Raw genomic sequence first — 25,270 nt, 5'->3', positions numbered from 1 at the left:
ACCTCAGATACCAACTCTTCAGTAGACTTCTGGACCTGTGGAGGCTTTGCCATGAAGAAGGACTGCTGTGCTGCTGCTGTAGGACTGCCACTCTGCTGGCCTGCTGCACTGCTGGACTACTGCCTTCTTGGACTGCTTCCTTACTGGATTGTTGCCCAGCTGCCCTCCTGCCTGAGACAGAAGAACTAGGCCTGCACCTGAACCCAAGAAGCCCAAAGTGACTCCAAGAGTTAGTTTGCTGGCATTCTGTTCGAGCTACCGTGACATAACAGGCTCCTACCATCTGAACCAGCACCCAAATCCAGTTGGAGCCAAGGACCATTGGTGAGGTCTCAGTGGGGCAGAATTGTAGTTTTTGACATCTTTACAACCACGAACAGGTCAGTTGGTGCCAAAACCTTGTTGCCTGCCAACGTGAAGTTCTGTCAACCTGACCCTTCGTGCTACAGCATCGCCTGCTAGCGGGAAACACCATCTCGAAGTTCTGGCCAGACTGCCTGCGACAACAGGACCCTCGTGCTACAGCTAGGACCATCCGCAACACCAGGCCAGCACTTTGCGCTACATCAACGACAGTCTGTGACGCTTTCTTTCTCCTTGCCACCCCCTCCACTGCGAGAGGGATGCTTTGCGCTGGACTGAGAAGGTAGCTTTTCAGCCCAACTAACCTGGTCCCTGTACCCGACCTATGCTCCATTATGGTCGGCCTGAACTTGTGACTCTCTCCCAGTCTTGTATGACCAGATAGTTGCAAGTTGCGATTTGGGCCTTCTAGCTCCTTTTTCACTTAAATCTTAAAAATTGCATATCTACAGTTCTACTGATTGGATATTTGTTGTTTTGGTCTTTATGTATTTATTACATATTGCTCTATTGTTCTACATTGGGTGTGTAATTTGTCTTCTGGTGTTTTCAGTTTATCATTGTTTGAAGTGTTGCATAAATACTTTACACTTTGCCTCTAAGTTCAGCCTGACTGCTCTTTTCAAATTACCAGAGGGTTGAGCACAGGTTAATTTGGGGTTTTGCCTGTGCCTCACCCTGACAAGGATTGTGGTTGCTGCTTGAGTAGGTTTTCACTCTCATCAACAAGTAACTCAATTTCTTACAAGTCTACTATTTCTATCAAATAGATCTATTGGGGTACTTTTCATGGATGTTCTGCTGGTGTTTTTGTAAGAATGTATTTACCTCTCAGCGTAATGCCAAAAAGCGCCAGATCATTCTTGGTGGTGCAAGTGATTGATTGAGAAGAGGCCTTTGGCCAATATAGAGGCTATTGGGTGGATTAATCTGCCTATGGATGGCCTAATTGGTGTAGGGTGATTTGAAGTTTGTAGGTACCATAGTTCTATTACACTGAACATTTGAAAAGCATACATTAGAAGAGCAAACATTTCAATGTTATTAAGCAGAATGAGATCATGATGTTTCACTTTCAAGGTTCCTTTCTTAAAGTTAGCACACTAATATAAACTTCATGTGCCATATGCGGAGGTAATCTACACGCATAAAATGTGAAGATAATATTAAATATACTCTTCTGTACATGCAAGCACTAAAATAATACTCTAGAGATACAAGAAATGTCTCTGTGTGTCATGCACACTTTCACACAGAGAAAATCTCGATCCCAGTAAATGTGCACACCATAGCACCACCATCTGACCCCACCCCTTAGCCCCACCCTACTCCACAGGTCAATTTATGAGTATGTGCACTTTTTTTCCAATTTAATGCACTGGGGAATATTGTGGAGCGCAGATGGGAAAACTGCTGCCTAGTACTAGGCTACGATTAATTTACTATTGATTTCTGCATAGAGTATATTACAATTCATTGTCTCTCTATAAGTGGAAACTAAAAGCCAATTTGCACTGTGAAAGGTGTCAGGAAGAGGGAGCGAGGTTTATACATTTGGCTTGAGCGTTTCCTTGTGTCTCTATGTTTTGGAACTAAGTTCAAACAATAACAGGTGCCCCTAGCAGATAATCAGTACGGTTGTGTTGTTGGGATGGGTTAAAAACATTCCTTAGTCTAAACAAAAAGTTATTGAGTTAGCATTATTTATGGCAAAACGATTTGTGGCCCGCTTCTAGGGGCTGGAAGGACCCATAATGTTAACTTTGGATGTATGGATGTCACTTACTAAAATCAACCGCTTGATCTCTATGAGGAACTGCGACCCATGACCTCCCGCCCGAAAGATAGTTGGTCTTGGTTTAGACCAATGCTTCCCAAACGTTTTAGAACCACAACTCAATTTTTAGAACAACAAACCTTTTCGATCCATCTAGTTTTAATGGAAGTGAGGTGAGTGTTTTTTTTAATGTAACTAAAGCAGTGCGTGATAGCACGCTGTCATTTACAGACAGCACATTTTCTATTGAAATGGGCACTAAATCTACACAGACATACAGTTTTCTGGTAAACTATACTGCACACAAATAATAATGTGTGGAAACCGGGTTTCAGTCAATGTTTATTATTTGTGCATCACCAAGTAGTGTCTTGATTTGTTGTGATCCTATTAAAATCTTTGTTTCCATTACACTTCAGAATTACAAAAAATAATGTGCTTCATTTTTGTTTTCTTAACTGCTAAATGTGCACAGCTCATTTACAGATATTTATTTTTTGTTGTGTTGCAAGCAAAAGGATATCCTACAGCCTTTCCATTCAACGCATTGTACCCAACTGAGATTGTCACACTTTTCTTGTTGTGACTGCAAAGTGAGAGAAGTTTGTAAAGACAAATCCCCTGCTAAAAAATAAACAGCAATTTGTCAGAAGACATAGCCTGACATTTGACCTCCGTCTTTGAAGCACAGCAAATGTGACAAGATAAATTCAGCCTATAAAGGAGTTTCTCAAACCCACCAGTGAGTCGCGACCCACAGTTTAAAAAACACTGGTGTAGACAGTATTTGATTTAGCATTCAGGTGAAGAAGTTATGAAGATACGGGTGAAGAAGCTATCGAGATATGGAATGGAAGTGGCGAGGAGCAGGAGGAGGCTGGGGAACATGCCATTGACAGTGAATGATGTGGTAATATTCATCAGCTGCTAGTTGTCACATGACTGAGACTGCTAGGTGCGAAGGGGTGGGATTGATTTAGTTTTCTGTTTGTTTTGTTAGTTTGTAACATGTTATTCCAAAAAATGTAATTAAAAAAAAAGGTGGCTGACAGAGTAAACAGAGGGAGATGCAGGGCAGTGTGATGTAACCGAGGCATCAGGGTTGAATGGTAATCGGCACTAAGAAGAGCAGGGTGCTGGCAATAATTAATTTGTAAAACAAATAAGTGTCTGGGCTCTCCTCAGGAGGCCACTGCAGCTTGCACCACACATTGCCCCTGCCATGCTGCCAATAATAATAACAAGACAACTACTAACCATCACACTCCCACAGGTGTGACAAGTTGTACTATTACAGGCCCCCAAAGCTATAAGAATGGCTTGGGTGGCAGGTATTAGTCATGTTTAATGTATATTGAAGTAAATTAACTGTTGTTGTGGTCATCTCTGAATTAGCCAGACAGCACACCTTGTAGCAGACTGTCACAAGCCCCAATCTTGACAATTAAGGGTCGGTGCCGAGCACCTGAAACCACAGGCTCAAATTGAGCACTGGGTGCTGGCTTGGAGCATCCTGCACAATGTTGAAGCCGGTCACTTATGTGAAGTCAGATTTCTTCTTGAAGAATTTGGGTTTCGCCTCTTTCCTTCTCCAGCCTCTGATTGATGGTCTTGTGCTCGGTCAACATTTAACTCTGTATCAATCACCACTTAGCTTTATAATAAATACAAACCTTACGCTCCTGCCAGAATCCTGAGATCGTTGACTACCTAACTACTCCCCATACACCCTTCAAGTTTGTGGAACATGGTGACAGACACTTCTTTGTGACACTAAGCTCTAAACTAACCTTATCTTTAGATCATAATCCTTCCATGCCTTCTCTTTTTAAGTACGACTTGACAGTGCAGCTGTTTTCAAGACCTTATTATTCAATTGTTCAAAATATAGTCCTCCCTGGGAGTATTTCCCTCTAATATCATACTATTGGCTATTTGATGCATCCTTCCACTTCTTTTGGAGTGCTTCCACTGCAATGCATGAGGGGCTATTTAGCACCTCAAAAGTACTCTGAATCAATACACTGTAATTCGGTCTTACATGCATGGTATACAAAAATCAATTCTTTTGTTTTGTTTTTTTCACTTGAGCAAACCTTTTAAATACAAAGCAAGACCTATTGGCTGTGCCAATCCCTGTTTTAGAAAGACAATAAGAACCCTGCATTGTACCTAATTTTGTCATGATTTGCTGTAGGCTACTCTCCTTTACATATTCCTGGGTTGGGTCTAAAGATGTGCAATAAATTAAATCAGGCATAGAAACAACAGTGGACCTCAAAGCTAAGCAAGTGATTACCAGGTGCAGAGACAACAGCCACATACTGAAGGTTCAAACAATGTGAAAGCTACCTAGTGATCCCAAGTACCCAATGGGCATCTTTAAGTGTTTGCTTAAGATTTTTAAGTTCACCCTAATAGGACAAACTGTCTGTACAGATTTCCTATAGCACAAGAATGGGGTCTTAATCTTTCCCAGACTTTTGCACCTGTTGGAGATGAATGATCACATAAATAAATGCCATATCTCCTTTAAAATACCATGTATTATGCGCACCCTCAATCATCGTTGACCTATGTTTCTTCAAAGGAACCACAACTCTACCAGCCTAAATGCAGACATTCACCAAGACGCTGCTCGGGAGTGAGGCTCCCAGGTTAACAACTATCACTTTGGAGAGTGTTCATTCTCTATATGAGCTGCACAACTCTGGAACCTTCTGGCAGTAATAAATCTGCAATATTCACTAAAACGTTGCGGTTGAAAGGACCATCAAGATCTGGATGAATGAAACTTTAAATTGTAGCTCCTCATGCCACCTGCTCACCATAAATCCACTGACTCTTTGTGCCTTAAGCCTGCCATTTTAATCATATAGCGAAACCCTATGGCGAAAGTACACATAAGGGGCAACACTCATTCTACCCTATCGTCCAGATGGGATGTCATGCTCACTGCAGCATGATTGGTGCACGTCGTACGCTCTTGGGCTGGAATCTTGATGCCAAGCTTAGACACTGCCCCTACTCAGTTTCCTCACGCCTACATTCTTACTCTGCCGGCAATTCCATAAGAGTGTCATTGTAAATTGCTTACGTTTGCTCTACTGCGGATCTAGTCCAAAAGGTAATCGCAACTAAATAAATACAGAAAAGTATTCACACTCCCTGAACCGGGTGAAATTGTGAGTTTCATTGCAGTAATTCCTCAATCCCGAGGGTGGCAAATTGGAATGGGAAGCAAATTCTGCACCCACTAATTACTTCAACTGGTGTAATTAGTAGGTTTTGCACAATCCATGTGATTACACTCTTAGTGTGTCTCTATTATTTTGTTTGTTTTAGAATATGCTATGATGGGAATTTGGTAGATATGTCTTGACCCACTAAAATCCGACGCAATATTTCTCTTCATGTTCACAACACTCAAATAAAATTGCACTTTGCTATATCATTGGTTTTAAAAATGAATCGATATTTGATAGATTCTACCCTCTTCTTCCTCCTCCAGGTTTTATTCAAGATGAAATCCTTATATTTGAAAATGTCATCTGTACTCTCTAATACGGAATTCTTAACAATGTTGAGAATTCTGAAACGTAAAAGAGCAAACAGGAGTACAAAGACTTCTTTAAATATAGGTGAATTCACATCTAGTAGAGTTGCAAAATATCAGATATTCTATGTAAAAGTACAATTAAAGGTTTTAGTGGGCTGGTTTCCTCTCGAAGAAACCCTTCAGTGGGAGGAGACTGACCCATGTCAGTAAGTAATTGTTTATAGCAATATGTCCTCCTTCTCACAACCCAGTTCACTTCTTCTCGACGCCTACCTAGTGTATCAAGAAATTTCCACTGAGGCCAATACATATAAGCATATGTATATTTTTTACTTTTCTGTATTTATTTAGTTGAGATTACCTTTTGGACTAGATCCGCTTTGCATCAAGTTCAGAATGTGGTACATAAGTGGCAGAATGGCTTGAGGAACATAAACTGCAAAGGTGGAAAGGGGTATAAATGTACGCCTTGAGAGCCCTATTTGCTGTGACTGTGTTTTACTCAGACCAAAGCGGCTTGGAAGAACTAATGGTATGGGAGCACATGTATGAAACTATTTTGCATTGCAAATGGTGCAAATCGCAGAATTCCGCCGTTTGCGAATTAAAATGGCCTTACTGGAGGCATGAAAAGCATTTGAAGGCCAAACCTTGGTAATCGCTAAAATAGCGATTCCTTAATTAGCTAACCAAATCGCAAATTCCGATTCGCAATTAGGTAATCATAAAATACATGTATGAACCATTCGCAATTTACGAATGAGTTAAAATGTGGAATTATGCACTTGCAAAATACCACCAAATCAAATCAGGTGGCAACCAGGTGCAAGCTATTTAAACAGGCCCAGACGGCCGCAGAATGTTTCACAATCGCAAAGTTCTATGTCATAGCGAGGAGAATGAGGATTCAAGCAGCAGCACAGAGAAGGAGGAGACAAGAGCGCATTTTTAGAACGTGCGTCACATTGTTTGGCCAGACAGAGGACCAATTATATGATATAGATTAAATTCAGCTATAATCTTAGACCTAATAGCTGCACTGCATCCACTTCTGCAGCATCCGACTCGCAGGACCAATGCCATACCTACACATGCAGGTCTTATGTTCACTGCACCTCCTAGTGCCAGGGAGCTAGCAGGAGGGGTTTCTCAAAGTGCTCTATCACGCTTTTTCAATGCATTGCTGGACACTATGATGCAGAGGATACACCATTACATCAGGTTACCAACAACACCACGGGAATTGCAGCAAATGAAATTACATTTTACCAGATAGCTCAATTCCCCCATGTAATTGGATGCATTGATGGCACGCATGCAGTTATATGTCCCCCCTCAGGCAATAAGTATGTTTATAGGAACAGGAAATCATATAATTAATTGAACATCCAAGTCATATGCGATGCCTCACACATCACAGGACTAGCGGCATGATATCCAGGTAGTACGCACGATTCGTTCATATTTAGACACAGAGGATATACATACACGTCTCCTTGGGGGTGAATTTGGAGAAGGATACCTGCTAGTTAAATGCATGTGACCCAGTCCTGCAAACTCTCTGGATGTGGAGACACATTACAGCTCGTTTATTCTCACCCCATACCTAAATCCAACTACTGCAAGCGGGCAGTGGTACAATTCTGTGCACAAGACAGTGATAGAGAGGACCTTTGGATTACTGAACAGTAGGTTCCGCTGCCTGCATAAAAATGGAGGTGCAGTACAGGCCTGAGATATGCTGTAAAATTGTGGCCTTGTGTGCCATGTTGCACATCATTGCGACTTCCAAACGCATACCATTGGACCTATCTGACCCAGACACAGATAAGTATGAGCCATGTAGGGCACAGCAACCTGGAGACGGATCAAGGGCAGCAGAGGGCCAACAACGTCATGCGGAAATAACACAGAATTATTTTAGGGTGAGTAATGATGAGACATTACACTTCATGACTTATTTGCTACTGGGTTTTATTCACCGTAATCTCAGGTAAACTGTTATGCACACAGTTCATGTTCCATGTGTGATAATTTGTTCAACAATATAGGATTTTCAATTAAACATGCAGTTTATTTCGCATGCAACAGGTTGCCTCACCTATTGGCATGCCTTGCTTAAATTCCAATCTACTTTTTATGGGCACGCACAGCACTGGAACGGTCAGTGTGTACACTGGCCTCCCTTGAAGAGGCCTCAGACGCCGTACCTTGCCTGGCACTCTGCCATCTGGTCTCAGTCACTGGGGCAGTAATGCTACTGAGGCTGGAGGCCTCCTTATTGTCCCCTGCACCCAGTACACTTGTCCTAGCTATTGTAGCTGTTTGTAATGGTTCAACAGCACTGGTGACCTGCACCAATGCCCTGGCTACATCAGAACTACAGTGGGCCATTTCCACCTGCATGGCCACAGTGCGTCTCGACAGGACAGCTGTGGCATTGCCTTCTACCTAAAACTCCAGTAGTGGGAACACAGTGTACCTACATATGGTTGGTGCAGGTGTTGTTGGTATTGTGGTGATTGTTTCTTCTCCTCCTGCCTGTGCCAGGTTCTCCTCTGGCTCACATGTTGCTATGTCTTCAGCCTGTAGCGCTGGTGTATCTGTGAATGTAACAGAACTACTTCAGTATCATGTGTGTACAGCTTTGTGACATTCTGTTTTTAAATAGAAATGAATTTGATTTACCAAAACACGGTGAGTTAATTGGTCACTTGCATGTAGTACTCAACTGTGCCTATGCTGCTTGCATTTATCTGCCCTTTTTGTATCTTGTGTACCTAACTACATCTCCCATGATGAATTGCTGGGTGGTAGCCAAGAAGTGTATTGGAGTGGGATTTCAAAAACATTTTGCTGGCCTTACTAAGAGTGAAATTTGTGACTTATAGGGGGGAAGTGCACTTAAGCATGCATCTTACCTTGGCTGGTGGTGGGGGCGGCTGAGGTGTCCATGTCCGTGACACCACTGATGGACTAAGGCTGTGGGGTCAACTCCACCAATTCCTCAAAGGGCATTGACGTAGGCTGGGTAGATGGTCCTCCACCGGTCTTCTTGGGATCAGCAAGCCTGCTTGCCACCTTCTCCTTTGCCCGTATCCGCAAGTCATATCAGCGTTTGCAAATTTTTTCATTGGAGCACCGTGTGACCCTCCACTGCGCAGATTGTTTCTTGGATATCCAGCCAGGTTTTCCTTTTTTCTGACTCTGGTACATGGAGGGAGTTCTTACCAAACAATTTATTTTGGCTCTTGACCACTTCCCCTATTAGGATCTCTAATTATTTTTCACTGAATTTTAATTTTTGTTTCCGTCCTCTAGCCTCCGTTGCATTCTCCTGGGATGCCATGCTGGGTATTTGCACCTGCCTCTGCACTGTGGATGTGATCCTGAGTGTTGAGCTCATGCTCTCAGCCTCCTACACAGCCTCAGACCCTCTGCAGCAGCATGGCTAGCCTCACTTCCTGGTTGTGAGGTCATCATGCTACTCCAAAGGGTGACATTCGCAATTAGCCATTACCTAATTGCGATTCGTTAATTGGGAACTTTGCACATAAGTAATCGTTATTTGAGAATGCAACTTTTTGGTAATTGCTATTTTTTAGCTATTTTTTTACATATATCACATTTAGCGATTACCTATTTTCGATTCAGTAAAAATCGCAAATTGGTCATCGCTAAATGTGATTATCATACATGTAGCCCATGGTATGGTGTTCCTTATCTAGCAACTACAGAGTAGGGAGGGTCAGAGTTTGTTCGGCTTTCTGGAGTTTGCTCAACTTTGTAGTACCTGGAGACAACTTTGATGTAAAGCTGCACTAAGTAATTATCACTGGATTTCACTTCCTTGCAATGATCCATAATGTCAAAATTGTGAAGATTTGTGTTTTTGCATTAAAAGGAGGATCTGGACTGAAAGTAAAATAAAAGGTATGCTATAACTAAAGAGGTGCAAACAGCTTGCAATCATGAAGTATGACAATTTATGCTATACATTCGCAGAGGAAATCTGGGAGGATGTATCTTTCAAACTTCAGGTCATGGAAGCCTGGAAGCAGTGGCTTATTTTATTAAATCAGGGCAGCTACTTTCCACACTTGGGTGAGAACTAAAATGCTTGAATTCTGCTAATAATGTCACCACAGTTATATGGACTACAAAATAGAAAATGTGCCCTTCTGACTGGGTGTAGCATACACACAGACAAGTATCTTCAAGGGTGCAGGAACAGAAAATGTGAAATGCTCAACAAGCTACCCCCAATATCATTGTGACAAGGATACAACAGTTTAGTGCTGTATAGGGAGCCAAAATAATTTGCCTTTTTCCCACACTCTTTGTGAATAGGCAAATCATCCAGACACTATGGGAATTGGACCATCCTCTGCTAATGGAATAGGCATCACTCGAACATTCATGATAGCCTCAGCCAACACCAATTTATTTCAGACATTGTAAATAAGGCAGCAGTGCACTACCAAAATATTTAATTGGCTCCTTGCTAGTCGATATAAACCCAAGTGAGTCATGGCAAGTAACTGCGAAAAGTCTCTTTACATTTTCAGCCCACATATCACTACGTCTTCTTTCCTTAACAACTGCTTGTGAAGATCACAGACTGTCCACACAGTTCACACAACATGCTTGATCTCAGAAACCTACTTTTTTAGAAGACAGCTTTCGAATCATTCTAGTGCAGGATATATATACAAGAAAGGTTTTGTTTTGTTGCTGCTGCAAGTTCCTAAAAAATGTATGAATCCCTGAACACATTCCCTTCCTTGTTTTTGTATTAAATATCTGAAACCCAGCCTGTGAAAATTGTGTAGTACATGACAATTTTCGTTGTATCTTAAAATAGTTTCCTCATTGTTTTGTCAGATTTACAACGTTATGTATTTTAAAATGTATCCAGTACTTACCTTAGTGTGTAGTCGTTTATAAGGGATTTAGATACTCAGTTCATAGACAATAAATGTGCATTTTTAAACGTTTTACAATAGAAATGTATTTAACGCTCAATAAAAATGATTGCGAAACCAGTTCACATTCATGCAGAGAGTTGCAACGGTTGACAAAAGGTCGGATTAAAAAGATTAAATGAAAAATCCAAACAGCACTTTATTAGGGGGGTCTAACTACAAAGAGAATAACTTATCTTCTTTTTTAAATATGCACTCTATCTGCAAATAGCTTCCTGCAACTGTAAAGAATCTACTCCCATGCTTTTCAACAGAAGATTAAAAACAACCTTCTAAGTATTCTAAAATGTTATTGTTTTAAAGTTAAGGACGAATTAAACACCAGAGAGGATCAATAGTCCTAGGAAACAGATGTGCAAAGATGATAGACTTAGGTAGGGATCTCTCCAATTAACAATTGTTTGCCCTTTAAAATATATCATGCCATAGATGACTAAAACCCTTACTTCCCCTCACGTTTTTAAAATAGCTGGTTTCCTATCTGCCTTAATCCGGCATTGATCATTTACTTCAACCTGCTTTCTATTAAAGCCTTTAAATTAACAGCTCCTATTCCAACAGCATTGTGTCAAGCTTCTCATGAAATTAGAATGTTAGTGCTCTAGTTCATTTGAACTCTATGGTGAAGCTGCAGGAGAACACTGAGGAATCAACCGAAAGACTGCTTCTGCGGTTGAAAGTACCTGTTTTGCTCAGTGTGTCAGACTTTTTTCTCACATGAATGAGGAATATATCAATGAGTTCAAATAAAATGCATTTTAATTTTAGCTTCTGGGCTACTAACCATAGTTTCCAGGAGAAAATAATGACATGAAACCATGTTCTCTGTAATATTGTTAATCAAATTCCAGCAAAAGATCAGCAACTAAAATCTGTTATCACCCTTCCTATATGCTCCTTTAATGACCGTCAAAACCAGGCTTGCACAGCAATGCATTTCAAAAGTACAAAAATGCAGAGCAGTATCACCTAAATAGTCCCACGTAAAGCACACCACTTTACAAACAATTTTGTGAATATCACCCCACATCTTAAGAGTCTGATTTACAATAGCAATATTATCCAATGGAGGGTACTCCCAGGTAGCCATTGACTGTGTGGAGGTGGGCCATTGCTGTTGCGCTGGTCAATAATTACCTGGTAGAACCCTCCCCTTGGATAATATTGGTTAATTAGCTCCGAGCAGCCGTTTATTTAGGTCTCGCCTGAGCCAGCGCATGCGCTTCTCTGCGAGACATTTAGTATTGGGGTTTTCAAAGTGCTACCAGAGGCTTTTGCTGGCCTCAAGCTTGCGTTCACGCGAGTGTGCACGTGTGCAGCCGCCATCTGCCTCCCTTCCAGCGCGATCACTTTCATTTTTTCCTGCTGCTGCTTTTGCGCGTGCGCATCACTACCGTGTTTTTTTTTTTACATTGCTTGCGGCACCCTTTAAGCGCGATCACTTTTTCCTGCTTCCGCGAGCGTAGTGCCCTCTCTTTATCTCTGCTGGTCTTCTTTTGGGGGCAGCAGGGCAGAAAAATCCTGTTCTCACTGAGATGTGAGAGTTTGGTGGAAGAAGCAGCTTTACATCATGTCCTGGAGCAGGTTGCGTCTAATAAATCAATGATAGCAGAATTGAATGCGCCATAAATACCTCAAAACGTATCTCTTACAAGAATGTAAGAGTAATTCATAGAAACAGAAAAGGTAACTTTGCCAGATAGAATTACAGCCATTACCCGAAGGAGACGTGCAGGCCTTTTCAATCGGTCTCTGTTAACTTCAACTTTGGTTTTCTGTTGGAAGATCAATGTGCCACTACTAAATTAGTGGGTCCATGCTGGCATGTAGTGAGTGACAAGCTTTTGAATGGGTTCTGGAGTTGGGTTCACAACTTGAAAGGCGTAGAAAATGATGCACAGACCTTGAACTTAATTTGCATCTGTGGGAGCCAGTAGAGTTTCCGTGGCAGCAGGGATAACATAAGGAAATCATTTAAATTAGTGTGGTCTACCCTTGTGCATTTGCCTTGGTGATGAGTTCAGGTCTAGTTTGTAAAACGTTTGCAGTGCAAACTATGCTTCTGGGCCCAACACCATAGCACTCACCCTTGCACAGAACTACCTGGTATTTTTTTGGCAGTAGCACAATAAGTTGGTGTGGTGTTCAAGGGCACTTTATAGCGCACTTTACAGCATAGCATCTTGTGTTGCTGAACTTATCCATATTGAAGGCATGGATGACAGTGGAAACCTCATAACTCAGCGCCACCACAGCATCGCTCTAAGTAACCACAGCAACACTCAGCACCGCCACAGCATCACTCAGCACCACCACAGCATCACTCAGCGACACCACATCATCACTCGGGCCCCCACAGCTTCACTCAGAGCCACCACAGCATCACTCACCCTCACCACAACATCAATCGGCACCACCACAGCATCAGTCAGCACCACCACAGCATCACTCAGGGCCACCACAGCATCACTCAGGGCCAGCACAGGATCACTCAATGCCACCACAGCATCAGTCAGCACCACCACAGCATCACCACAGCACTACCACAGCATCACTAAGGACCACCACAGCATCACTCAGCACCATCACAGCATCAATCAGCACCACCACATCATCACTCAGCACCACCACAGTATCATTCAGGGTCACCACAGGATCACTCACCTTCACCACAGCATCACTCAGCACCACCACAGCATCACTCAGGAACACCACAGCATCACTCAGTACCACAACAGCATCACTATGCGCTACCACAGCATCACACAGCGCCACCACAGCATCATTCAGCGCCAACACAGCATCACTCAGAGAAACCACAGCATCACTCAGTACCACCACAGCATCACTATGCGCAACAACAGCATCGCTCAGCACCACCACAGCATCACTCAGCACCACCACAACATCATTCAGCACCACCACAGCATCACTCAGCACCACCACAGCATCAATCGACACCACAACAACATCACTCAGGGGCACCACAACATCACTCAGCACCACCACAACATCACTCAGCGCAACTACAGCAACACTCAGCACCACCACAGCATCAGTCAGCACCACCACAGCATCACTCAGGGCCACCACAGCATCACTCAGGGCCAGCACAGCATCACTCAACGCCACCACAGCATAACTCAGGGTCAGCACAGCATCACTCAAGGACACCACAGCATCACTCAGTGCTTCTTACGCTTTTTAATTACAACTTCTCAGCATGCTGCACAGCAGCCACACTTCTCTACCGCACAGCTTAGAAACATTGTCAAAGTGAATAGCTCTACCTAAACACTTATAAGGCCCCCCAATGCATAGCCAATAGGTCTCGCCTTTGGGACATTATAAATGTTTAGTTATCCAGCACAATATCCTAGATTAGACAACATCAAGTGTTGCATGGCTATTCACTTATAAGGTCCCAAAAGCGAGACCTATTGGCTATGCCAATGCTTGTCTTGCCAATTATCAATCTTCTAGGCATACCAAGAGCATGTGATCATAAAGACAATCTAAGACACCAAGCAGCCATCATCCATGTGGAGTCTTACCAGATGCCCATGCCTTCCTGGATGGGTCTAACCACCTTTTCCCTCCTTAGGGACAATTCTCTTTTATCATGGGTGGTGGAAATCTATACAAGACCATAGTAGAATTCTCTTAAAACTCTGCAGAAGGTTTCCTCAGTTAACAACTGTGCCCAACACAGGGACAATACAAGCAGAAGTGAAGATGAGCTACTGAGTTTCTTAGATACTGCTCTTTAATAGCCACAAGTCTTAACTGTAAAGTAACAAACACTAATCTCTCAGCACCTATCCAGTAGCAGGGCCGGACTGGGAACAGAAACCGCCCTGGCAAAATGCTCAGCTGGCCCCTCCTGGGGTGAGGGGGAGTGCAGCCGAGCAGTTTGCGACAGCCGGTTTTGGCCGATTTTGTTACAGGGGGCCGATATTGCTGACCCCCGGTAACAAAAACAGCCCCCAGGGGCCCAAAACCGGCCCCCACCCTAGCGGCCTACCAGGGACACGCCCGGTGCCCGCTATGGCCAGTCCGGTCCTGTCAAGTAGACAGTACAAAACATGGATCCTAGCACTGAGTATGCTAGGTCGGATGTATCTGGGTGGCATGTCTTTAAAGTAATAATGAATGTGCTTTATCCTCCCCACTTTCCTCTCAGAAGAAGCATGGCTAAGTGCAGAGTCCATCCATACTAGTTCAATTACAACTCAAAACCCGACTCAAGATATTATACCCTCCCATCTGGTTTGCTTTCACAGAGACACCCTTCCAACCACTCATGCAGGTACTAGTCAGCATCTACTCAAACAGCCATGCACACTCCGGCTTGTTGCCAGTTGAATGAAGAAAGAGCGCTGTGATAGAACATTAGTGGTAGAGATGCAACATTCAAAAAAGATAAGTAGCACAACAACATTCCTACAAAGAATTAAAACTTTCGAAAAGTTTTTAACCCTTTCGCTGCGGCGGGAATTCCGCCGCAGCACTGGGGGGGGGTTGGGGGCAGCGCGGTGGCGCGGTGCTCATGACGGAACCGCTCCGTCATGAGCCGCGGTTGAGCTGTGCTCATGACGGAGTGGTTCCGTCATGACTCCGCCCACTGCGCTAATCGCCCGCACAGGCGGGGAATTAGCGCCGCGTGGGCGGCGCGGCCGCCAACGGCCGCAGCATGACGGAACCACTCCGTCATGAGCACACGGCGACCGTGGCTCATGACGGAGCGGTTCCGTCATGAGTGGGGAAGGGGTTAAATGAGGTGAGGTATGTTCCATTACCTAAAGGACAGGATTCGATCTTACTATAATATACATTTTCAGGAGAAACTGAATGTGCTGTGCACACTTGAGGATTATTGATTAGTAATTACTGCAGAATGCAATCTTCAGTTTGGAAGGCGAGGTGCCTGACATCTGTAATATAACAAGTGATCATCAGAATAAAGTATCATAATTTATTTGTTTTGTCTAATGAACATCTTGTAGACAGTGGTCACACCCAGTTAGACAGTGATACACGATGCTCAGTGTTTTCTACAGTTGTCATTATGTTTGAATTCTGCTAACGTTTTTTTTGCATTGTTGTATTTTTAAAGTATCTCGTGGCTCTAAATTAGGAGAACAGCAGCCTAACGGTTCTATATAAAATATCTGAATAAAAAAATAGGGGATTATTCTCCAGACTTGAGGCCACCCTTCGCCTAACACGAAGATAAGGTTTATTAAGATTTTATTTGAGTTACCCGTGTTTTAAATGTAACACTATCATATGCCTGAAATGCAGTCTGCTACTTATCATCTGTTACCACTATGCTGTCTCACCCAGGCTGGGTGTTAAGGTGCCACTGTACACATTTACTTCCGCTCTCCTTAGTTGTTCTTATGGGTTGATCTGCACACGTGTTGGTAAAAGGATGCTATGTTCATAGACCCTCTTTAGTGTAAAGCACTCTGTGGTCGACAAAGATGTGATCCGTCTTCTATAAAACTTCAAAACTAAATAAACATGAGTGGGTAGTTCAACCGTGATGCTTAGGCGAAGAGAGAGCCTATCCACTTTGGAAAAGACCACACCAAGCATCCCAGCCTCTCTAGGGCACTTACTGCCCAGTTTCAAGCCGCACAATTTTGAAGGGCTCCAGAAAAATGTTAAATGTTTCTTAATAAAGCCTTCCACCCAGGTGTGCCCAATTGGAAGGGGGAAGAGGACTTTCGAAGAGAGTGCCACCGCCGTGAGAAACCGAAGTGGTGCCGCGTCTGGGGAGCAAGGGATTAAAAAAGAAAACAAGTTAATCAACATTTGAAGCCTGGTCATCTACTTTCTATTTTTGATAACCTCGAAAAGAGCAAGTTGGAAGTCTTCGAAATATAACAGCACAGAGTGACTCACATCGCTGAAAACGAGCCTTTCTCTCATAAAGTCTGTCTGTCCTACCCATGGATGACTCTGCCACCGAGCAGGGTAACCTCACCCTTTGATTGTGGGGGTCATGTAAGTGGTGCGGACGGCCGCTCCCCACCCACCCACCGGGCCGTCTGCGTCTGTACAAGCCCGAAGAGGCCGCGCGGGTGACTCAGCCTCCGAAACCAGTCGGAGGTTTGTCACGGTCCGTCTGCGGGCCTCCCGCGGGCTGCCCTCGGCGAGGAGACACTGAGCAGCGCTCTCGGTCCGAGTGTTTCCACAGCACCGCGAGCGGCGAAACAGATCGTTTTCCGGAAGTAAGTTTCACTAGCTCGGGGGCGTACCATGTCTCGGTTGTCGAGGGGTGCTCACAGGAGCACACACACGTTTTCAAATAAAAGGTTCTGAGCTGGCAATGCTGTGGCTGAGACTGGTGAGAGATGAGTAATGAGCCAACTGGATGAGTGCGTGGTAGTCACAATTTCTGTACCATATTGTACCATATGTTCAAAAAAGGACAGACTTACAGAACTCCTGTAAATATTGTCAGATTTTATTGAGGAAAAACAGCGGCTAGAGTTAAACAGCAGTCTTAGTTTTGTGCTCCAACAGCAGCAAGAAAGCCGCCCCACATTTGTCGGGCAATGTAATGTGACCCGCTTTTCTGAATCAGTTCAGTTCAGTTCATAAACTTTATTCGGGTAACTTAATACCCATAAAAGCACAACATCATAACAAAAAATAAATAGCAAAATGAAGGATCGACAGTACACAATAATCAAACATTTGTAATAATATAGCTATAGCATTTGATAAATTTGATGACAAATTAAAAAAAGAACTTCATTGGCTTTTCTGAATCAAATTTGGCAACATTCCATAACCTGCTCTTTGTTTGCTATCAGAGTACAGCTGAGTCAAGTAGTGTTTATTTCTCCCCACTGAGATGTTTGTACTTTCCCTTTGAGGGATTAGTTCAGGTTTTAAGTCATTGTGGCTGACTTATCCTCGTTTCCTGTTGGTTTGCTTTGGCGTGTTGGACCTAAGGCGCAGGTGTGGTGCTGTTTTGCAGTTATGCTTCCTAGAACTATGTAGTTGGGTCTCTTACTATCTTGGGTGCGATTACATGTGTAATTCTTTTTAGCCCGCATGTTCATCACTAGGCCATGGTTTGTATTCCGTGTTGTATGCTACAGCCACCATAACCACTCAGCACCTCGGCAAACATTGCCTATGTTTAAATGTAACGTACACCCAGAATGTCTCGTGAAACTAAATAGGCAAGGGGGTAGCTGTTAATAATACTGATGGTGCAGTTGCACAGGGCCCAAGGGTGTTAAAGGTCCAGTGCACCCCAAATCACACCAAATATGGATCTTTTACTACTCCTCAGATTTAGAGGGGCACTATTGTCAGAAGTGGAGGCAGTAGGGTATATATAGTTCCCAGACCCAGCGGTGTAGCTTGGGTTCCCAGCGCCCAGGGCAAGGCAAGTATTTTGCGGCGCAATTTGTGCCTCCAATTTTGCGCCCCTAAGAATTTTGCACACAGGACAACCGCACCTGAGGCACCACCTACGCTACACCACTGATCGGATCCCACTCATTGAGGGCGCGCCTGGGGGCAGGGGGCTAGTCGCGGACATGCTTCCTAACATGAGTCAGTGTAACATTAGCCCGCACTATGAAACATGACACAGACATGCTGTTAAAATCAGACAATCCATGCTCACTGATGACGGTGTGGGCACGCATGCCCCACGCTCTGCGTGCCCAACACCCAAGATTCTCCCTCCTCACTAGCAGTGCCAATAGGCCAGTGGCAGTGGTGACGGATCCCACAATGCTCATCGGCCTCGACTGCATTCTATTCTGTGACAGGGCCCTGCCTACAAAAGCAAGCCCACAGAGGCTGTGGAGTCAAGCGACCCTGCTCTCAGCTAAGCCTGGACGTCCCACCTTGCAAGCAGTGCTTAATTTGAGCCGGTGGTTTCTGGTGCTCAGCACCTGCACTCAATCATCAACACCAGCACTTTTCATGAGCACCAGTTAAGGACACATTTCTTTATGGGGAGATTAAATGATTTGCCCAGAATCACAGGATGTTGAGCGGACGCCGAGGCTCCAACCTGGTAACCCATCGCCAAAGTTGGCAGTTCTTGCCATTATGCCACATACTCTCCCCACTTTCATGGTTAGTAGTTGGCTCTGTTTTAGGTGACGCTAACAAGAGAAATGGGCTGGTGCAGGCTGGTGCAAACTGCCTCCGGACGAGAGCCCCGGCACTTATGTTTTTTACAAATTAATCACTGCCTGCAAGTGTCAATGACTGCCGCTAAGTCTGAGTTAACATTTTAGATTGTTCACTTTTGCACATCGGATGATATCACTGTTCCAAGTGGCCTTTATTATAATTGATAGTGACCCTCTCCTGTGACAGTTTTTGTATTAGTGAGTAAAGAGGGATGTCAGTTGTCTTGAGCCTCCTATGTAAGCCTTTACTTTCGTTTTAGATGGAGCAACATTATGGTCTATTAAAGCATATACTAGAGAGGCATTTGTAGAGTGTGCATCCTTAACGTAATTATTTCAGGGTGCTCTCATATGGGATGGTCATGGAAAAGGAAGCACAGTGAAGAAAAGTAATTGCCCAGGGTCACGCAGTTTGGCACGGTGATGAATAATAATTGTCGGGGGTCACACAATTTTGTTAAATTTTGTAACCAGTTTTCCAAAATCCACATTCTGTATTTCATCCCCTTGATGAGTATCTCCTTCTTTTCCCCTTCTGCCCTGACAACGATTTTATTAATGGCCACAGAGGCAAGTTAATTGTCTTTTGCCTCTTATACTAGGCCTTTGTTGTAGTTATAGATGCAGCATCATTATGGTCTACTAAACAATGTACAAGATAGGTTTCTGTACAGTGTGCACCCTGAAAAGACTTATTTGAAGTCAGCGGCAACTACTCTGCTATGGCGGAGGAGTTTCGCCCACCTGCCAGCAGCCTTAAAACGTGAAAAATAAAACGATAATAAAACATGTTTATTATCATTTTATTTTTTTCTTCCCGGGCTGAGTCTTTCTGGGGGCTTGGCCATCGGGGTAACAGTGACGATGGGGAGTGGTGGGCACTGTTATCAGTGCGCATGTGGGTTTGGCTGGAAAGTTTACGGACGTCCAAACCGACATGCGCACTGAAGCTGTCTCCAACCCGAGCTGCGTTGCCGGGTTGGAGACAGCAGGCGCCGGCTCCCAGTCTGTCAGGGAGCGCAAATCGAGGGCACTCAGGCCAATCCTGATGCTGCTTTCATGCATGAGAGCAGCTTCAGGATTGGCCGCAGGGGAGTCTGGGAGCTTCTGCCTGCATTGGAGAGGTATAGGGGAGAAAAGGTCCCAGAGTATACAGACTTATTAAAGACTAACACAAAATCAATAGCAATAAGTACAGAAAAAATGATGTCAAAGTGTTATTCAATCACACATTGGCAAGATACACATTTTTCATAAATGCAATCGACTGTAATCAAGCAGTGCGGGGTGCCATGGGAGGGAAAGGGGGTGGTGAGTTAAGTGAGGTAAAAGGGAAAAGTGACATATAAATTATATGAAACTGTCACAACTTAATTGTAAGGCAAAAACGATTTTAAAGCCACATAATCCAGATAAAGTTCATTGGTTTGGAACATAGATTATTCACAGAGACCATGTACAAACAAAAACACAGTGTGAATTGCACTGTTGGAAGTACTGGCAATGTAGTATTGTCGACGTTTCGACCCCTGGACATAGGTAGGTTAGTTGGCTCCTTACTAACGGGGTCTTCTTCAGGACACAAAAGACGGTGTAACAAGGAGGAATGGCACCTACAATGATATTAAGTCAGTGTTACTAATAAAATTGGAGTCCCAAAAAGGCGAAATGAAGGGGACTCGATATTGAACAAATCGCTATATTTACCAAAATAGAAGGTGGACATATAGTCAGAGTCCGCTTGGCGTCAGAAGGCGCAGGGGCTGGGAAGCTCCAGATGAGGGTGGAGGATGCAGTGGAGAGGAGCAGAAGAGGGCGATGCTGCAGGCAAGTTCTTTTTTATTGCTTTTTTTAAATTTTCGTCCGTCGCCCCCCCAGTCACCTCCCACCGCCCCCCCCCCCCCTCCACCCACCCAGGCACTCTTTTCTGACACCAGCCGCTCCTGTTTTAAGTTACTCTCAAATGTGATCACAGAAAACGATGCATATTGAAGAAACGTTATTGCCCAGGGTCACACAAGCTGGGAATCTGAGATTGAACCCCAGGTCATTGGATTAGGGCCCAGGAATTGCAAATATTGGACAACTCATGGCAAAGCCAATGCAACACTCAGTGAAGACAACTGTAATATTTGTGATTAAGTCCAGTTTCTCCTGCAGGAACAGAATGACTGTCAGAGAGAAGACGCCCCAGAGTGGGCTATGAATTGGAAAAATGTTAGTACCTCATCAACACTGCTGGCAGTGCCTCCCTTCCTGTTGGCCACGAGAGGGAAATTTAATGTGAACATTGTCGTAGGCATTTACCAGCTAAAAAACACGAGTAAGAAATGTGGAACGTCTGTGAAGTACTTCACAGGTGTAATAGGCAACAATGATTTCTATTGGAATGATGTGTGTGGTCTGTAAGATGAAATGTCTCTAGTATGACATAAAAAGAGCTGCCTCCCGCCCATTTCTCAGAGAAAGCATTAGTGGAGGATAAAACAAGGCAAGGTACCAGAATATCGTTGTCTTAATATTCTCTGGCATAAATATTGTGCCATAAACATTGTTTACAAAACTATCACCCCATTGGGGTGAATAGAAAATCTATACTTAATGAAGCGTATTTTTGAAAATTATATTAAAAGCTAAACTTGGTGATTGTCAGCTCACCCCGCTCTAGAAGCAGAACTGAGTGATCATCACCCATCCAGCACTAAAAGGAGAAGCTGGGTGGTAGTCCATTCAGTTCTTAGAGTTACTGCAGTGCTTAATTTCTAAAATATTAAGTGCCAGGGCTCTGACCAGGAGGCCACTGCAGCGTGCACCACCCATCGCCCCTGTCATCGCTGTCAAAACAACTACTAACCATCTCTCTTGCATGTAAATGCGACTATTCAGATTATTCCAGGTCCCCAAAGCTAAAAGAATGGCTGGAGAGGCAGGTATTAGCAATTCATAATGTATATTGTATTCCTAAACTACCGTTGTTCTGCTCATCTCTAAATTAGATGAGCAGCGCCACCATGTGGTACACTGTTCTAAGTGTGGTGTTGACAATTAGGCACCAGTGCCGAGCACCGGAAACCAATTAAGTGCCGGTGCTGAGCACCGGAAAGCACCTGCTCAAATTAAGCACTGATTACTCACAGGGAGAAGCACGCCATTTTCTTATAAGGCCATGAATGATTTGCTGCTGAGGAGAAACTGGCTCTGGGTATTATGCCAGACCCTGAAGCCTTGCAATATTTGATGAGTTTCTCTTCAGAACTACCTGTAAAACCTATGTCCTTTTAGCCAACATTTGTGGTAAACTGGTGCAGCCGCGGCCCGTGCAGGTAAGAGCAGTTGGGCCGGGTGCGGGGCGGGTTTCGACAGACGTCGAAGAGGGAAAATAAATTATTTATTTAATTTCCTCTCATAGTCATCTGTCAAATGCAATCCCCCGCCCCCACCCCATCAACCAAGCCCCACCGCTCTAACCTGCACGGGCGCAGCTGCTCTGTGGTGCAAAACTAATTGTTGAGTATATCTTTAAACACATCTTTTTGGTGGAGTACCTTCTCCTCCCCACCTCTGAATTTCCCTACTGAATATCAGGCTCACTGCGTTGGGCGGAATCTGCAATGGAATGATTCTCCAGTGCAGTTTTTAGTTCGCGCTCCGCACTCAGCTCTACACTCACCTCACAGGAAGCCTTGTATCTTCTCGCCGTAGATAGCTCACTACAGACTATTAAAACAAATTCTGCCCTTTTTCCATCTCATGCTTGGCAGGGTGCTGAGATCTACCTGGCAGATAAAGCACATTTCTTGCATACCACAGCAGGGTTGCTAAGGGACCTCCTTTGTTGTATGCTTCAGAGGCAAGACGTGGCCAAAGGTGAATGGAAAGTCGATGCGCGGCTGCCAGCTGGGATCCTGAATGACTTTTGTAGCAAGAAGCACCCAAGATCTAACGATTCAGTTGTTTACTCATTCATGCCAATCCTGAACGCGGGGCTCTGACTACGTCACTGCAGACCGAGAGTCTTTCCATCTATATTTAATGCAGGGATGTGCACCAGTGGTCTAGAGGCACGCTGGAATTGAGGACATCATGCATTTGCATATAATTAATTTAAAAAATGGGAATAATTTACAGTCCATAATTATCCAGTAATTCTGGTGTACGTAGGGCTCGTATAGGGCAGTGTTGGACACTCCTGCATTAATGCACTTTGTGTAGGACCACAACAATTTGTGTGGATGTGGAAAAATGGCTGATTTTCATCTTTTGAAGCTGACTGGAAATGAAGGATTGCAACTGACCAGGGCCAAGCCCTCTGTGCCAAGAGAACAACAAGCGTCTCAATGCCCACTGTGGTAAAAACTGCTGACAAATCGGGAGGGGCAAACATGACGGGCTGATGGGGCTCAGGCTCATCCAGAAGGCCCTGTTTAACATCTGTGCAGTGTGGGGTTCTCCCTGAAGCCTGGTTGACAATTGTCGTGTAAGTGCCATTCCTTACCCAGATCCAGAGAAGTTTTACAGCCAGCTTCTCCATAACCCTGGTGTCCCTTTCAGGATGGTGAAGGAGTGTCACAGGCTTTCACATATGCAGGGACAGGACAGGGGGTACACAGTAAACTTCTCAAGTCCTGGCGAATACATCCTTCTGGCTCAAGGAGGTCTCCATGTATCTAATACTTTGGGCCTTTATAGAGGCTATCAAGTTGGGGAGCCAGATTAAAAGATCATAAACCCATCCGGCCTATGTAGAGAGCCTATTTATTGACCTTGATCCTGGGGTTTACAAAAAAGGGTGAGGGCAGGCTCCAAGGCTCGAGTAAATGTAGGAGATCTAGTAGATTCCCTGAGTTCAGTGTTTTTTTATTTATTTTTTTTGCATAATTATATAGCGCGAACTCTACCCGAAGGTATTGGAGCGCTTTACATGAGCACCGTATTTACATTACACATTCAGGCACGGGGAGATTAAGTGATTTGCCCAGAATCACAGGATGTGGACGCGACCTCGAGGCTCGAACTCTTGTTTCCAGCACCAAAGTCGGCATTGTCCAGGCAGTCCTCGTCATAGCACAAGGGGAGAGGTGCACAGAGCCACAGGATGTAGAGTGGGACACACACGAATGAATGAATGAATTAATTTTTTATTTGCATAATTACTTAAAATCATTACAAAATTGCAGTACATTATCCAGAATTACACTAAAATACGTATCTCACGACATTGTAAAACATTTATCTAAACGTGTATAAACATTTCGGACTGTCATTTGGTCAGTAATACCAGACCGTATCAAAAATGTGACCTTGTTCTTGAATTCGTTGATTTTCAAATTTAAATATTAGCAAGATCCGTATTACCTGTGTTTTCATTGGAAGTTAACTCTTAGTTCGTTGTGGGGCTTATGGGTGCCGTGCAATTCTTTCCTGGGAGGGGCTATTTGCCGTACTGCTCCTTCTATTACTGCCAGGGTCTCAACAGTTGCCACCACACGTTTTTCCTCTGTGTTGTTTTCGAGTAGGGCCCTTCGTGTCATGTTCATATATTTGCCAAATTTGGCCAGGTCTGAAGACTCTATACTTGACTGAAGCAATACCACTGCATCGGCGCATTTTCTAGTCCCATGCCTGAGGAACATTGGTTTTGACAGTATATGTCGATGCTGTAGTAATGCAGGGCCGCAGCATCGTAGATGTACCAGTGATTCAGCCCTATAATTACACACACACATCAGAGGCGCTGGAAGGAGGTATAATCAGCACCACTGGATTTATACCATTTTGTACCTGTGGCGGTTTTATACAATTTGCCATAATATTTGCCATCTACTGCATATTCTGCAGATTTAACAAAAAAAACATGTGTTTTTTAGTTCACACGGATCACAAGTTATTAAAGGCATGGCAAAGATTGATAGGTTCTCTTTTTCTTGCTCTTTTCTGTATTTGGGTGGCAAAGTGGTACTAATGAGGTGAAACCTTTGCCCAGATAGAGTTAACGTGTAAGCATTCCAAAACAATGAGGTAATACTAAAATTAAAATGTATTGCATTAAATTGCCTAATTTGTATTTTTTTTTGCTGCATAATTTAGTCAACCCTGCACATCATTTGGTTCACCCCTGCCTCATAATTACAGAGGAACTGAGTATGTTCCATCTCGAAACAGAATTGGAGGCAGTTATAACCAGACAGTCAAACCAGTTCATGTCCGCCTCCGCTCGCCTGATCCTGGACATCCCCCGCCGCAGCCACATCACACCCCACCTGAAAGACCTGCACTGGCTCCCCATCAACAAGAGGATAACCTTCAAGCTCCTCACCCACGCACACAAGGCACTCCACAACACCGGACCAGCGTACCTCAACAGACGACTCAGCCTCTACACCCCCGCCCGCCAGCTCCGCTCCGCAGACCA

The sequence above is a fragment of the Triturus cristatus genome, chromosome 11 (genome assembly GCF_964204655.1).
Source record: "Triturus cristatus chromosome 11, aTriCri1.1, whole genome shotgun sequence".
NCBI classification, from domain to species: domain Eukaryota; kingdom Metazoa; phylum Chordata; class Amphibia; order Caudata; family Salamandridae; genus Triturus; species Triturus cristatus.
This window is presented reverse-complemented; position numbering follows the sequence as displayed.